This window comes from Macaca fascicularis, chromosome 10 (assembly GCF_037993035.2).
Source record: "Macaca fascicularis isolate 582-1 chromosome 10, T2T-MFA8v1.1".
Taxonomy (NCBI): domain Eukaryota; kingdom Metazoa; phylum Chordata; class Mammalia; order Primates; family Cercopithecidae; genus Macaca; species Macaca fascicularis.
The window spans coordinates 2,150,243-2,164,174 of record NC_088384.1 but is presented as its reverse complement, the minus strand read 5'-3'; the positions used below and the strand labels follow the sequence as shown (position 1 = coordinate 2,164,174).

General features: G+C 49.4%; 1 long non-coding RNA gene across 1 annotated transcript in view; it reads right to left on the bottom strand.

The window, feature by feature from the left end:
- The window catches only part of LOC123567179 (uncharacterized), a 164,318-nt gene that overhangs the window by 25,771 nt on the left and 124,615 nt on the right, over positions 1-13,932 (bottom strand). The window lies entirely within an intron of this gene.

The window sequence follows — 13,932 nt, the reverse complement described above, 5'->3', positions numbered from 1 at the left end:
TCATGATGGGCAAATAAAGAGAATATGGGGACTCAGAGAAGCCCCACGTTCAGGGGTTACCCTGGACATTGTTCAGCACGTCTGTGCACGTCCCCAGGACCTGAGCGTCCAAAGGACTGCCGTCCACTTAGTCAGGATAAAGGAAAAACGTGGATGCTAGTTTGTGATAGCTGAGACTTCATTCTATCAAAATATTCTAGAAACATACAATTTTGCAGGAAGAAAATAATGTTTTTAGAACTAGAGATTTTCAACCTGACTTCCCTGAATTCTTTCCCCCTTGAATCGGTGTGAGCACAGGCCTCTCCCATGAGCGCCGGTTCTGGGACACTGGCTCAGCTTTAGTTAATTAACAGGAGTGAGTCAGCGAGGTTGCAAATACGTTGTGCAAATCGGTGTGAGGAAGAGCTCCAGCTGTCTGAAGGATCGTGGGGTCTTGGATTTTAAAAATGCACCTCTTCGTTTGGCTCCTATTCCAGTTCAATCTCTTGCAAACTTGAAAACTTGTAGACTGGTCATGTCATAGAAAAGGTTATTGCAGCTTCTAACGTAGAGAGACGACTTCTTTCTGTGGACTCACAGCTGCCGGCCTCTCCACACTGAGCTTCTCAGGGGCGTCTGAGGCTTCTGGGTAGGATAGGAAGGCTGAGCTTCATGGATAAAGCCTTTCATGATCCGTCCCTGCATCATTTTCTCTCCCGATTCTTCACCAACCATCGCCTTCTCTGGAGACTTCTGCTAGAATTCCCAGCAGGATGTTCCATAGGCTCCTGGCTCCAGCACTGCCCGCCTCCTCCAGCCGCCCAGGCACTGGGCATCTTTACCACCACCTCCTTGAGACTCCCCCCACCCCCCCCACACACACACCCGTTGCTTCCTCCCTGATCCCCGGCTGCTCAGCTCACAGGTCTCCCTCCAGGCTCCCACTCAGGGCTGTGGGGAGCCCTGGTATCCCAGAGGAGGTGCGCGGGATCCCGCCCACAAAATGGAACAAAGTGCAAACAAGGAATCAAACGTACCTGCAACGTTATCCCAGCGAAAGTCAGAGTTCACACTTCAATGCCCTGCCAGGCTTTCTCTATGTCTGTGTACATTGAAATGCTAAAATGGGGCCACGGCGCACCCGCTGGTTTTCAGCCGGGACCTGCCTACTGGTAAGTCAGCCTCTTGGACCTGGTGACAGAGCAAACTGGTGGGGCTCAGTCTCCTGACCTCCTTGGCGGCCTCAGTTACCCTGCTGCTGATGAGGACGGCGACTTTCCGCTATCACCTGCGGCTCTCTCATTCAACTGTCCCCAACCTTTTTGGCACCAGGGACTGGTTTTTTGGAAGACAATTTTCCCATGGATGGAAGTGGGGCGGGGAACGATTTCAGGGTGATTCATTTACTGGGCACTTATTTCCATTGTTATTCCACTGTAATATATAACACAATAATTCCACAACTCGCCATCACGTAGAAGCAGTGGCAGCCCTGAGCTTGCTTTCCTTCAGCCGGAGGGTCCGATCTGGGGGTGATGGGAGACGGGGACAGACCATCAGGCATTCCATCCTCCTGCGCAGTTCACAGTGGGGTTTGCGTTCCTCCGAGAATCTGGTGCTACTGTTGATCTGGCGGGAGGCGGAGCTCGGACTGTCATGCTCTTTCGCCCATCGCCCATCGCTCACCTCCTACTGTAGGACCCTGTTCCTAACAAGCCGCCCACCGGTATCCGTGAGGCTGGGGACCTGTGCTCTAACTCACACCTGGCATCACGCCCTGTTACAGGCCCTTGGAGGGCTGTGGGTGGGGGTCAACATCTGCTGAAGTGGAAAAGCCGGTTCTAACAGCTCACTACTTAAGTGTATTATTTTTAACTTTTGATTCACTTTGTTAAATTGGCCTTTAAAATTTTGTTCCAGTTGACATTCCTACCCATTATGTATAAATATATCTTTTTCCCACAGACTTGCTAACATTAAGAAAATCATGTTTAATGCCTAATGTAGAAGGAAGAGGAAAAACATGTGAAATGTAGCTTTTTAATTAGTGGCACCTTGGTCATTTAAATCGCTTACTAGAAATATTTCTTTCATCTTTCTGAGTTTGCCACTTTGTGTAGTTTGACTCTTTCCCTGATCGTCTCAAGAAAAAGTTAAAATAAATTGTGAGAAACATTGCAAGAACTCCTTCTGAGACTTTGGAGGTAAGAATTTCCAGCTTTCTCTGCTGATGGAAACCAGAGTTGATTTCTCCATCCTGAGGACAACCTAATTTTCCAGCAGAAAGCAGAAGAGTTTATTTCTCTATTCTTCTTCTTAGGAAAAAAAAAATCATTCTAAGCTTTTATTTTAATTCCCTCCAGGAAAACAAAGTGAAAAAAAGCATTGTTTCTGGGCCTTGTGTGTTCCTCCCACACCCCCTGCCTCTTAGCTTGGATTGGCAAAGCTCATCAGGCATGAAAATTCTCCCAGCGCCTGCAGACGTGGCTTCAGTGCCAACACCTGTTAGAGGCAAGCGGCTGTGTTTTAACTTTTAAAATATTCTCTCTGCTTTTTCAAGCACCACATTTTCTCCCAATCACCCACATTGATACGAAGTTTGCACCAGAGGCTGAGTCTACGTGTTACACACCCAGGCTTCCCGGAAAGTCGTCCTTAAATTCTCTATAGATGCAGGTTTGCCTGGGCTGGAAATTGGTGGTCCTATCTTGAGTATGTGTGTGTAGGCATGTACGCAGAGTGTGTGTGTGTGTATGTGATTTGTTTTAAGGAACTGGCTCGTGCAGTTATGGATGCTGACAAGGTTGAAATCTGTATGGCAGGCCAGTGGGCTGGAGAGTTTGGCAGAGCACCTGTGTTAGTCTCAATGCAGAAATCCACCTCCTCCAGGAAACCTGTTTTGCTCTCAAGGCCACTAGCTGACCAGGTGAGTTTCCCACATGCTTGAGGGCCACCCACTGAAGGTCAGCTGTTGTGGTTGTGAAGCACATCTACACAACACCTTCACAGCACTGTCCAAACTGGTGTTTGAGCAAACAACCTACACCACAGCATAGCCAACCTGACACGTAAAATCAGCAGTCATATATGCATGTGTGTCCATGTGTGCATGTGTGTGTGCATGTATGTCTGTGTGTGTTCATCCATGTATGTGTGTGCATGTGTGTATGTGTGTCTATGTGTGCATGTGTGTATACATGTGTGTTCATGTATGTGCGTGCACGTGTCTGCACATGTGGCCGTGTGTATGTGTGTGCATGTGTCTCTGTGTAGGTGTGTGTGCGTGCATGCATGTGTGTGCACGTGTGTCCATGTATGTGTGTATGTGTCTGTGTGCATGTGTATGCATGTGTGCACGTGTGTATGTGTGTGCACGTGTATTTGTGTGTGCATGTGTGTGCATGTGTGTATGCATGTGTGCATGCATGTGTGCATGTGTGCATTCATGTGCGTGTGTGCATGTGTCTGTGTGTGAGCACGTGTGTCTGTTGCATGCATCCATGTGAATGTGTGTGCACGTGTGTCTGTGTGTGTGCGTGTGTCTACATGTGTATGTGTGTGTCCGTGTGTGTATGCATGCATGCATGTGTGTGTGCATCTGTGGGTGCGCATATACAAGTGTATATAATTCTGCCCCAGGTTGGTTGACCTGACATTTTCCCTTAATGGTGACTGTGACCTTGTTAGCCGTGACTCAGTTCCTTCCATGAGGAGTGAGAACTCGATGTCATGAGGCCTGAGACAGGTGTCTCTGGCTATTCCGCACCCAGTCCATCTTTCTCAAAAACAACATCATGGCCATGTTGGTCCAGTTTGGGGGTTCACCTGAGGCCTCACTCCAGCTGAGCCACGAGTGTCAGGACAGGAGGTCCCCATCCAAGCCCCACACTCACCATTGGCCCAACCTGCTGCAGTGGGTCTGGGGTTGTGACTCCCAGCCTTGGGGACATCACGAGCACGGAGTTCATCTTGGCCAATTCATGGCTGGATCTTCTGCCTGGGTGTCCGCCATTTTGCCTTAGACCCCCTCCTACCTTCTGAGACCCCCGTCCTTGGGCCCACACTGCAGACTCTGGAAATCTGTGCCTGTCTTCCTGCCGGGGTGGGGGATCCTCCACCTGAGCCACTGCATCGGCGTGAGCAAAATCTAAGCCTCTGAGCCTCACTCAGTGAAGGCATGCCAGCATCCTCGCTCAGCCCAAAGACCATCTTCTCAACCAGTGAGGGGCCCCTCCCAGCCCCTGGCTCCTCGCAGTCGGTCCTCCCCACGGCCACCCTCCACATCTCAGAAGCCCCCCCACCCCAGTCCAACCTCTTTCTGTCTCTCACCTTTAACCTCTCTCGCACTAAGGGATGATTCCCAGTAGGAATAGGGTTTCTTTTGTACCATCCTCCTTAAGATCAATGTAAAAAGAAGATGTGGAACTCCTAGAAACCCAGGCTGCCTGCTGGCCTCACCTGCTCCTCCCTGCCACCTCCCTTCACCACCGGCACGGGGAAGCGTGGAGCCACTTCAGGACCGCTGCGGCTGAGCTCACAGAATTCTCAGAGATAGCCACGCAGAGCTTCCACGTTCACTTGCAAATCAGGAAGCTGAGGCTCAGGGTGTATTCAAACAGGGCAATATTTTTATAACATATGAGATCATTTATGATCAACATTCCTTTTTTGTTATTTTTTCTTGAGACAGTGTCACTCTGTTGCCCAGGCTGGAGTGCAGTGGTGCAATCTCATCTCACTGCAACCTCTGCCTCTCGGGTTCAAGCAGTTTTCCTGCCTCAGCCTCCTAAGTAGCTAGGATTACAGGCGCATGCCACCATGCCCAGCTCATTTTTGTATTTTTAGTAGAGACGGGGTTTCATCATATTGGTCAGGCTGGTCTCGAACTCCTGACCTCAGGTGATCCAGCCACCTCGGCCTCCCAAAGTTCTGGGATTACAGGCGTAAGCCACCATACCTGGCTTTTTTTTTTTTTTTTTTTTTTTTTTGAGACAGAGTCTTCCTCTGTCTCCCAGGCTGGAGTGCAGTGGTGCAATCTTGGCTCACTGCAACCTCCACTTCCTGGGTTCAAGTGATTCTCCCACCTCAGCTTCCCGAGTAGCTGGGATTACAAGTGTGCACCATCACACCTGGCTAATTTTTGTATTTTTTAGTACAGGCAGGGTTTCACCATATATTGTCCAGGCTGGTCTTGAACTTCTGACCCAGGTGATCTGCCACCTCGGCCTCCCAAAGTGCTGGGATTATAGGTCTTCAGCCACCGCGCCCAACCTCTGATCAACATTGCTGACAAACTATTACGGTAATAGGGACATTCTAAAACTATAGGAATTAAGGCAGTGAGGTATGAACTTACAGACAAAGAGATCTCCAAGAAGCCTCAAAAATGGATCCAGACATGTATGGAAACAACATTTGTGGTATTATAGAAATATTATGGCTGAGACAATTGACTGAAAGTTTAAAAAAAAGACACAGGTAAATGCAAAACCGTTTATTAGGCCCTGAGGAAGAAACGCTGTGTGTTTGCCACAGCACCCCCTGCTGGGACACAGGGAGACTGCTCTCCGGGCCCTCCAAGGAGGGGCCACGTGACTGAGTTTTGGCTCCTGGAGTGTAGACGAAATGCTTCCCATTCCAACCCTGAGAATGCCTGTTCCGCCTCCAGCCCTCAGTTCCGGTGACTGCCCTTCGGAGGAACATATTTAAGATGGCAGCCTGGGGGCCCGGGAGCAGCCTGAATTCCTGAGTCACCGCCTGTCTGCAGAACTCCGAGGGCAGCTCCCAGCCCATGTCAGGATGTGAGACTCCTGGGAGGTAGCATCTGTGTCCAGCCACTGAGATTCCTGCTGTCCCTTTACTTTCCCCCAACAACACAGAATATCCTGCCCTGATTAATCATACCCCTGCCTCACTGTCCACAGGAAGCACCTTCGGGTACGTTATGTCTTGGAGTGAAAAAGGAGAACTTTTAAGAATGTAGTAAAAAATACAGTTCTGCATCCCAATGCACAGGTTAGAGAAAGTTCTCATTTTTCAAAATTTCAAAATCGTTTGGCTACTCTAGATCCTTGACATCACCATAAATGTTTTATACCAGCTTTTCAATTTCTGTTTTGTGTTTTTGGTTTTTTTGTTTGTTTGTTTGTTTGTTTGTTTGTTTGTTTAAAGACAGAGTTTTGCTCTTGTCTCCCAGGCTGGAGTGCAGTGGTGCGATCTTGGCTCACTGCAACCTTCGCCTCCCGGGTTCAAGTGATTCTCCTGCCTCAGTCTCCTGAGTAGCTGGGATTACAGGCTCCTGCCACCACACCCGGCTAATTTTTGTATTTTTAGTAGAGACGGGGTTTCACCATGTTGACCAGGCTGGTCTCGAACTCCTGACCTTAGGTGATCTACCCGCCTCAGCCTCCCAAAGTGCTGGGACTACAGGCGTGAACCACTCCCCCGACAGCCTCTATTTCATTTTTAAAAAGGCAGTCAGGATAAGTATATTTGGAAAGAAGAGTTATCTTGCAAATATTTAGTCTCCCAACCCATACATGTGCCATACATCTATTCCCATATCTTTAGCTCTTATTTAATTTCACTCAGCAGAGGTTTTTAGCTTTCAGTGTAAAGAGCTGGGATAGCTTTCACAAAATTGATTCCTAAGTACATTTTTCCTGCTGTTGCAAATGGATTTTTTAAATTTCACTTTCCAATCGTTCATTGTTCTTTTACACAAATACGACGATTTTTGCATGTTGACCTTGTTACTATGCTCATAATTTTTCTGTAGATTTCTTAGAATTTTCTGCATAAGCAATCATGTCACCTGCAAACAGAGAAAATGTTAGTTCTTCTCTTGCTATAAATGCATTTTACTTATTGTTCTTGCCTTAGTGCTCTCTCTAGAACCTCCAGTGCACTGCTAAATAGGTGTGAGTGAACATTCTTAACTTTTTTCTGATCTTAGGACAAAATATTTAATGTCATGATATTAAGTATTGTGTTACTTGTATAATATAGATATATATAAAGAGATATATACCCGGCCAGAACGTGCAGTTTTGTTACCTAGGTATACACGTGCTGTGGTGATTTGCCGCACCCGTCGGCCTGTCATCTACGTTATGTAGTCTTTATTATGCCTTTGTAAACTGCCGGATTCTGTTTGCTAATGTTTTGTAGAGCATTCTTCCATACATATCCACGAAGAACATTTGTCATTTTCTCTTCTGGTTATGCCTTTCTTGGTTGTGGCGTCATGGTGTTGCTAACCTCATGAAAAGAACTGGCTGGCCATGTGCAGTGGCTCACGCCTGTAATCCCAGCACTTTGGGAGGCCGAGGCGGGCGGATCACGAGGTCAGGAGATCAAGACCATCATGGACAACATGGGAAACCCCATCTCTACTAAAAATACAAAAATTAGCTGGGCCTGGTGGCGGGCACCTGTAGTCCCAGCTACTTGGGAGGCTGAGGCAGGAGAATCACTTGAACCCGGGAAGCAGAGCTTGCAGTGAGCCAAGATCGCACCACTGCACTCCAGCCTGGGTGACAGAGCAAGACTCTGTCTCAAAAAAAATAAATAAATGACAAAAATAAAAAATAAATAAAAGTACATCTGGAAAGTATTACTTCCTCTTCCATTTGGGGGAAGCGTTGTGTAGAACTGGTGCAATTTTTTCCTGACTCTTTTTTTTTTTTCAGAATTCACAAGTAAAATCCTGTGTCTTTGTGGTTTCCCTTTGGAGAACGTTTACAATTTATTTCTTTAATAGATAATCAAGCTCTCCAGAACTTATGTTTATTCTTCAGTCATGTCTGACATTGTGAGACATTTATACATTTTATTAATACTGTCACAGAAATTTTTCTATTGTTGTTTTATTGTATTTTTTCTATTAGTTTTTTTACACCATCAACTTATAGCTCATATTTTATCACTGATTTTTTTCCACTCCTTTAAGTTGCTTTCCTTTTTATATCTGCTTATGTTGAAAAGTCAGATTACCAATTTTTAATTTTTCTTCTTTTCTAATATAAGCAATTAAAGCTGTAAGATTTCCTCCAAGCCCAATTTATCTGCATCCCCAAAATGTTATATATGCTCAAGAGATTAAAAGAAAAGATATCGGAATAATTAAAGAAACCATGGCCTTGAGGAGGACGTGCATGGAGAGGTTCCACAAAGTAAAGCCAACGGCAAAAATCGATCAGTTGGACTCTTAGATTCAAGCGCCCTGATCCCATCTGGACCTCAGCTTGGCCTCCGCCCATGGCCACTCCCGGGGAGGAGACGGCAGATCCCCAGCTCCCTTCGGCTCCACCCTTCAGCGGCCACGACATCCACACTCCTGGGGAAATGGCTCCTTGGGAACCACTTGGGAATGGCAGGAAATTGCATGTTTAGAGCAAATGCTGTATATTAAAGTGACTTAGAAAGTTCTCAGGAGAACGCAGGCCTGAGAGGAGGGTGCACTGGGGCAGGTGTGCTGTCCATGGGGTTTGCTGTTTCTTTGTTCCTTGCTTGCCTTTGAGCCTGTGTGAAGTTCCCGGGAGAGCAGAGAGGCTGAGCTCCCCGCCTGCCCCTGCCTCCCACTGGCTCTGGGCTGGCCTCCTCCAGGTCCCATCCCCAGTCTGCAGCCTGCGCACTCTCTCTGGGCCCCTCTTCACGCAGCAACCCTGGAAAGGCTGGCACTGGGGAACTCAGCCTCCCGACGGCCCCAGGGGCGTGAAGCTGCCTCCGTATGCCGTTAATGTCCATGTCCCAGCCCGAAAGACACAGATGCGTCCTCCCATTTGTTCTCTAGGTCATGACTGTAATCACCATCGCTTTGCTAATTAATGCAAATTGCAAGCGTTCCTATTGGAAACAAGCGTTCTGGCTTTTTTCAGTGGCCATCCATCTTCCGGGCTTGCCTCTGTGACCTCCCAGGGCTGCGGGCAATTCTCCTGGGGGCAGCGGCCGTCCATCTGCCCTCTTCCTGTCTGGGAAGGTCACCAATACTGCTGCCTCATGAGAAATGCTGGGCAGTTGGGGCAGCGGTCGTCCATCCGCCCTCTCCGTGCAAGGGAGCTGAGGCAGTGGCGGTCCATCCACCCTCTCTCCCTGCCTGGCAAGGTCTCCAGTACTGTCCCATCATGAGAAATGCCGGGGAGCTTGAGAGGGTGAAGGCTGATGGGATGGACGTGGGTGGCCTCTCCACAGGTGTCCCGCACCTGGGGTGTCGGATCTAAACGGGGGCACCAGGCCTTCCTCAGTGTCTGTGGATTGGCAACCGCACACAGGGGCTGACATCTCCGAGGGCTCAGGGCCAGTAGAGGGTGGTGGTTGGTCAGCCACGGTGCGGGAGGGCGGCAGACAAAGGCTGGACGGGAATGGTTCTGCGGCTCAGCATCAGGGAAGAGATGGCCCCTGCTCACCTGACCACCCGCTAGCCTCCTGGCCATGGGTACGTCCTCAGTCCTCAGCACCGGCCAGGAGTGAGCGGACAGCACTGCTGGAGGGTTCGGGGCACAGCTGAATCTGTGTTGTTCCCATCCTCAGGGGTCCTCAGATGAACCGTTCTCGTCTGTGGCCATGCTCAGGGGTCCTCAGATGAACCGTTCTCGTCTGTGGCCATGCTCAGGGGTCCTCAGATGAACCGTTCTCATCTGTGGCCATGCTCAGGGGTCCTCAGATGAACCGTTCTCGTCTGTGGCCATGCTCAGGGGTCCTCAGATGAACCCTTCTCATCTGTGGCCATGCTCAGGGGTCCTCAGATGAACCGTTCTCCTCTGTGAGCATCTTCACGGGGCAGATGAGGAAGCTGAGATGCGGACCCCAGGACAGATGAAAAAGAATCCAGTTCTTAGGTTTGTGGCTGGTGCACTGGTGTCCTCCAGCACTTCAGGAAGCCAGAGAACAAATCACGATCCACCTCCCACCTGGATCTGTCCCGGCAAAACCCTGGTCTTCAGACAGGCTGAGGTGGGCAGAGCTTGCTGGAGGCAGCCTCAAGAGGAAGGAAACTGGGCACGTCCTCCCCAGCCCGGCTCTCTAAGGCAGCGTGGCCGCCGTGTGGCACAGCCGGCTGAAGCTGTCCTCGTCACGGGAGCTTGGAGCCCCATCCCACAGCCTCCTCACACGTCCCGCGTGGGAGCTGCTCACACCCTAATAACCGGCACCAATAACCGAGCGAGAACAAGGAGAAGTGACACCTGCGGGGTGTACTGTGCCAGCGTCATGCTGGGATGGTCGTCGGCCTTCCGTGAAGTCCCGTGGAGGTTCCCGTGAGGTGAGCCTGGCAGGTTTGGGATGGTCCCGGGGTGGAAGGGCTTCTGTGGTTGGGTTTTGTTGGCCTTTTCTCCACAGATTGTCCTCACCAAGCAAGTCCTACTTGTTGCCTAAGTTGGCTGCCAAACCCCTGCTGATTTCTGTGTCCATAGCCCGCCTTCCTCACCCCTGCCCGCACCCCTGCCACCAGGGAGACCGACCACACCCTGAGCCCCCGCCTCACCTCGCAGCTGCTCACAGGACCTCAAGCAAGGAATTATCTGTGTAAACTATGACTCTTCACACACATTCACTTTTAAATTATCATTCAAAGTTATATCCAGCTTTGTAAAGAAAACAAAGGGTGTGCATGTGGAGAGACTTGCAGGTGCCTACAGCCACACAGCCGTGCCCACCGCCATGACCCCTGCCCGTTGCTCCCAGGAGCCTGCAGGTGATGCCACTCTCAGCCACTCTCTCCCGCGGACTGGGTCATCCCAACAACACTGTGTCATCTGGACCTCACCCCAGTCCAGCTGTCATTCTCTGTCAAAGAAAGAAATTAGTCAGGTTTCACGAGGCCTAGGCCTGGAAATTTACTACTCTGCTTTAGAAAAAAAAGTTTCTTTTACAAGCACAATAAAAATGCAAATTAAAGTATAAATGAATCAGAAAAAAGATCTCCATCTTTCCAAAGCATAACCCCAGTTACATTTCCCATGAACGCTTCCAAAGACCCCCTCTGAACGTGTTATTAGAGCCATGAAGTTCCAGACAATTGATGGGTTTTCCTTCCGCATGAAGCTAAATAACAGCATCTTATCGGTCAATGAAAAGCCGTCTGTGCCTTTTGGCTACAATTAAGATCGAGGTTGGATTTGCACTCACTTTAATTACTAATAGATTAATCCAAGTCTAAAAGACCATCCATAATTACCATTTTGTTGATTGATTTGTTGCAAAGAAATGACCCTGATTATGTTCTTAGTAATCAGTTTATAGCTAATTGGCTTTCTTTCATTAAAATATAAAGAGCCATCCCTAAAGAGTGGTCAAGGTGTGTGGGGATTGTAAATGGCACAGAAACGCGGTCACTTGTCAGACGTGGCTCTCTTGGATTTTTATGGAAATCTAATTATTCAGTGAGTTAAGGGATCTGACCTCCACGGGAAGGCAGTGGGTGACTTCCAGACACTGGTCACCCAAGGGGAAGGCCAAGGTTGTGGAAGATGCTGAGTGAAGACGGCACTATTTGCAGCCACAGCGAGGAGGATGGATTTGTTGTTGACAAAAATGGCAGAGTCAGTAGACAGTAATTAAAAACTTGCCGCACAGCTCAAAAAAGCCAAAATATTCAGAGATTGCAATTAATTCCTTGGCAGTGACAGTGCCTAATTAGGTATAATCCCTCTTACTCTAGATAAAAACAAAACAAAACAATTCCCGGAAAAGCAAAAATCAGAATGGGAAAATTGATATTCTAAGCAAAGGTCAGAGGCAGCTCTTGCTTTCCACATCTGTTTGGCTGTAAGAGTCTCCACTAAAAAACCACCTCTGTTGTTATCACCTATGTGCTTTTCAATTGCGACGTGAGCGGGACGCACTCAGGAAGTCTGAGCGCGTCTAAAGGAGGTTGGTCGCTGGGGAGGAATCCGTGCTGCCCTCCCTCTCTTTCCCTCAGAGGAGAAGCCACCAGGACCCCATCCCAGTCACGACGCCAGAGCCCAGAGCTGCATGAGGATCCCAAATCCACCTGCTCGGGCACAGCTGCCAGCATCGGGGCCCGTGCCTCACGTCCAGGTGACAGTGGGCACCTTCACCACATCTCCCCCTTTGGCTCACTGTTTTCCTTTCCTACCATTTTTAGTAAAGATGACCTACTCCCGCACCTCGGTGTTTCTGCTTTCCAGCGCCTAGGGTGAGAGTAGCGACACACTCTTCTCTGATGCGTGAGGAGCCAGTGGAGGAACTCAGACGGCCAACCCCACACCTGCAGCAGGTGCGGAGGTGAAAGGCAGGAAAGAGAGGACCCCAGCAGCCGTCCATCCCTCCCCGGAGAAACTGGCAGTTACACAAATCACTGAAGGAGTGAATGAATGAATGTGTAGGAAAAGCAACCCAGCCCAGCTTCCTTCCTCCCACCTTTCACTCTGGAAAAGCCCTCAGAGCCATGATCCTCTGTGGCCATGGTGGCCGTGGGCTGGCCTAGTGGAGCTGGGCTGTCCCAGACAAGCAGCGTCTGCCAGGCAGACAGAGGCAGCAGACGCCCCCAGGCTCCTGGTCCGAGGCCACACAGGGCAGAAAGCATGTCCACAGGGGTCCAGGACACTGGGCATCCATGTGGGTCCTAGTGCCACTGAGGCCCTCCGTCCGCACAGAGCGGGAGGCTTTCAGGGAAGGCCCTCGGAGCCCGGCTCAAATCACCCCGGACAGCAGCCTCAGACAGGAGTCGGCCCCCATTTTTCTTCTTAGTATTTGAATCGTCTGGAGTTCAGAGCCGGCGACATACGCTGAAGCCTCTCTAGCCTCTCAAACTGCAGAGGCCGAATCCAGCAGCATGGCTGCGTGTGTGCTGTTGATCAGGCAGTGACCTTGCGTTTACACCCAGGGATTCTTGGTTTCAGTGCTTGATGGGGAATAATAACATTTCCCGTGAAGACAAACGACTTAGACTCATGAAGTGCGTGGATTTCAATGACACAAGGGGGTCCTGTCATGAGGTGTCCTTCCATGGGAGGGGAGAGGAAGGAGGAGCTGGCCTGAGCCCGAGGGCACCAGAAGCCCCCCTCTGAGACATTGACAGCCCAGTGGAGGAGGAGGAGGTTGGCGGTAAGGATGATGGCGGCTCCCTCTTGAGCCTCCCTGAGGCTGCCCACAATGGGCCTCCCTCGCCCTTCATCTTCTGTGATTCCATTTTCATTTCTATCATAAGAACATTCATGCAGGTTTTAAAAGGTAAACACCACTAAATGCAATTCTTTCTTGCTGAAACCACTGTCATGTGGGGATATCTGATCCGCAGTTGGGCCTCACGGGGGCCACACAGGAATCTAATTGGAATTGCTGTAAATTTACATATTCATTTAGGAGAAGTGATAGTTTTCATAATGTATCCTTACCCCAAAACACATGAGAGGTTTCGTTTTGTAGATATTCTCTTGTCATTTAGTAATGTCCTGTATTTCTCTTCATGTGTGCTCTTTCTAGAGAAATACTGTCCTATGTTTGTGCCTGTGTGTGTGCAAGAGAGTATATTTCTAGTTCTATTTCTAGCACTGATTGCTAGAAGGGAGAAAACTGTTTTTTTAAATACGAAGTTTCGCACTGTTGCCCAAGCTGGAGTGCAATGGCACAATCTCGGCTCACTGCAACCTCCACCTCCTGGGTTCAAGTGATTCTCCTGTCTTAGTCTCCCGAGTAGCTGGGGTTACAGGCATGTGCCACCATACCTGGCTAATTTTGTACTTTTAGTAGAGGTGGAGTTTCACCACGTTAGCTAGGCTGGTCTCGAACTCCCAACCTCAGGTGATCGGCCCACCTTGGTCTTCCAGAGTGCTAGGATTACAAGCGTGAGCCACCGTGTCAGGCCTATGTTTCCTTTATATCCAGTCATGTTGCTGAATTTTCCCCTCTGAGCTCCCTCGGTTCCAGGGCACCTCCACCTGCCCACAAGCATCCGCAACCACCACTGCTGGAGACTAGATGGGGACC